Genomic DNA, 3597 nt, shown 5'->3' on the forward strand with positions numbered 1-3597 from the left:
ATTTAGGAGTTAGATACATTGACGAGCTCAGACACATGGTGGGAGTTCAGCAGGTTCCTGATCCCTCCGTAGATGTTTCCTGGGAGTTCAGCAGGTTCCTGATCCCTCCGTAGATGTTTCCTGGGAGTTCAGCAGGTTCCTGATCCCTTCGTAGATGTTTCCTGGGAGTTCAGCAGGTTCCTGATCCCTCCGTAGATGTTTCCTGGGAGTTCAGCAGGTTCCTGATCCCTCCGTAGATGTTCCCTGGGATGACCATACCCTGCAGGTCAAACATGGGAGACGCGGATTCTGCAAATTCTCTTTCACCTGGGCTTGTCCATTTTAGGAGGGGGCAGATTGCTAATTGGAAATTTGGGACATGGATAATCTGAATCTCATTATCCACATAGATACGGCCCTTAAATCTGAGATCAGCGTGTGTGATAAACCTGTCAGAGGGTGTGTGTGTGTGTGTGTGTGTGTGTGTGTGTGTGTGTGTGTGTGTGTGTGTGTGTGTGTGTGTGTGTGTGTGTGTGTGCGCGTGTGCGTACCATGCTTTTCAGCTGGTCGAAGTACTGGGTGAGCTTGTCCTCCTGAGCCTGCACCTCTGCCACAGACATGCCATCAATCAGGTTATAGAGAAAGTAGGACACAGCCTCTGTAGACGGATGTTATTCACACACACACACACACACACACACACACACACACACACACACACACACACACACACACACACACACACACACACACACACACACACACACCACAACCAAAATTAAATGCAACTGAAAACTGATGGATACAAGGACATAGGTTGCGGTCCCAGGACAATGGTTGTGTGTGTGTATAGTGCTGACAGAGGCTGCTCTGTGAGTGAAGTGAAAGGTAATGTGTATCGGGCGGGTGGCAGTGGATGACAGCCACTCTAGGGCGGCCGCATGGAGCAGACAACAGGAAGAGACTCGGAAAACTGCCTCCATCTCTCCCACCAGCACTGTAGCCGGGTCAGTCCCAACCAGATCACACACACTGACATGGAGCGACACAGCCATGCCACACACACTGATAGAAAGATACACAGTCCTGACACACTCAGACGCAGGCTGTTTGTTCAGCGCTGTGTCAGCAGCCTGGGTCCATTTCCCCTGACAGACAGGCTGTCTCTCTGGTCAGGCCACACAGTTTATCTAGGGCAGACTAGACATGAGCATGCACACACAGTATTCACAATGCAGAGTGAGCGTGTCAGCAGACTCCTGCCACTGTGCAGATACATATACTGTGAACCATGCATGCAGACAGACAGACACTTGACTGTCAGATATCATTCTGTTCTTCTAGTCAGCTTGTCATCAATTCACAACTGATCTTACCAGCAGATCCTGTAGCTCCCCGAGAGAAACACTCATCTTTGTACAGCAACTCAGTGACCTGAAAACAAACACAACCTTAGAGATGCGTCTCAGACACACACATACACACACATTGCAGGGTCAAGCACAGAAAACCACAATGGAAATAGGCCTTGGACTTGATTTTGTTTTTATCCAAACAGCTTTTTGATGTATGTAACGTTGTCTCTGGCTGGAGTCCCCCTGTAGGGGGCAGCAGAGGACAAGACATGACATCTGTACATGTACACATGAGCCCAGGCCTTCATGGACAGGGAAGATAAGTGCCCGGGCCTTCATGGACAGGGACGATAAGTGCCCAGGCCTTCATGGACAGGGATGATAAGAACCTGGGCCTTCTGAAAGTGCAAACTATGGATCCTGAATGATCTAACAGAGACATGATGATCACTGAAAAATACGCAACAGGGATATACAGGACAGAGAAAAGGACCGCCACTTTGCCTTGACAAATCATCTGAGGAAATAAGGAAAACAAAAAGGAAAACAAAGCAGACTCAATTCTTTGATCCCTTAAAAAACCTTCTGTATGTAACATAGTGTGCACTATAGCTTGGAAAAGAAACGTGATTCTGGGTGACAATCTAAAGCTGCTCGTTCGGAAATACAGTCTGCTTCATGTTTTGTTTCCTTGCCACGATACCTCAAAGTATCGCAATACTGGTATCGAGGCAAATCTAGAGCGTTGCGTATGTGGCGTTGTCAGCAGAAGAGAGGCATACAGTGCATTCGGAAAGTACTTGAGACCCTCATCAATCTACACACAATACCCCATAAAGACAAAGCAAAAACAGGTTTTTAGAAATTTTTGCAAATGTATATTAAAAATATATAAAAAACTGAAATATCACATTTACATAAGTATTCAGACCCTTTACTCAGTACTTTGTTGAAGCACCTTTGGCAGCGATTACAGCCTTGAGTCTTGTTGGGTATGACACTACAAGCTTGGAACACCTGTATTTGGGGACTTTCTCCCATTCTTCTCTGCAGATCCTTTCAAGCTCTGTCAGGTTGGATGGGGAGCATCACTGCACAGCTATTTTCAGGTCTCTCTCTGTTCGATTGGGTTCAAGTCTGGCTGGGCTACTGAAGGACATTCAGAGACTTGTCCCGAAGCCACTCCTGCGTTGTCTTGGTTGTGTGCCTCAGGTTGTTATCCTGTTGGAAGATCCTTCGCCCCCAGTCTGAGGTCCTGAGCGCTCTGGAACAGATCTTCATCAAAGATCTCTCTGTACTTTGCTCCGTTCATCTTTCCCTCAATCCTAACTAGTCTCCCAGTCCCTGTGGCTGAAAAACATCCCCACAGCATAATGCTTCCACCACAATTCTTCACCGTAGGGATGGTGCCAGGTTTCCTCCAAACGTGACATTTGGCATTCAGGACAAAGAGTTCAATCTTGGTTTCATCAGAGCAGAGAATCTTGTTTCTCATGGTCCAAGTCCTTTAGGTGCCTCTTGGCAAACTCCAAGCGAGCTGTCATGTGCCTTTTACTGAGGAGTAGCTTCTGTCTGGCCACTCTACCATAAATGCCTGAGTGGTGGAGTGCTGCAGAGACGGTTGTCCTTCTGGAAGCTTCTCCCACCTCCACAGAGGAACTCTGGAGCTCTGTCAGAGTGACCATTGGGTTCTTGGTCACCTTCCTGACCAAGGCCCTTCTCCCCGGATTGCTCAGTTTGGCCAGGCAGCCAGCTCTCAGAAGAGTCTTGGTGGTTCCAAACTTCTTCCATTTAAGAATGATGCAGGCTCATGTGTTCTTGGCAACTTTCAACGCTGCAGACATTTTTTTGGTACCCTTCCCCAGATCTGTGCCTCGACACGATCCTGTCTCGGCGCTCTACAGACAATTTCTTCAACCTCATGGCTTGGTTTTTGTTTTGACATGCACTGTCAACTGTGGGACCTGAAATAGACAGGTGTGTGCCTTTCCAAAACATGTCCAGTCAATTGAATTTACCACAGGTGGACTCCAATCAAGTTGTAGAAACATCTCAAGGATGATCAATGGAAACAGGATGCACCTGAGCTCAATTTCGAGTCTCGTAGCAAAGGGTCTGAATACTTATGTAAAGGTATTGTTTCTTATTTTGTATGAATTTGCAAACATGTTTGAAAAGCAGTTTTTCCACTTAGTCATTATGGGGTATTGTGTGTAGACTGATGAGCATTTTTTTTTTATTTAATCCATTTTAGAATAAGGCT

Source organism: Salmo salar, chromosome ssa01 (genome assembly GCF_905237065.1).
Source record: "Salmo salar chromosome ssa01, Ssal_v3.1, whole genome shotgun sequence".
Lineage (NCBI taxonomy): Eukaryota > Metazoa > Chordata > Actinopteri > Salmoniformes > Salmonidae > Salmo > Salmo salar.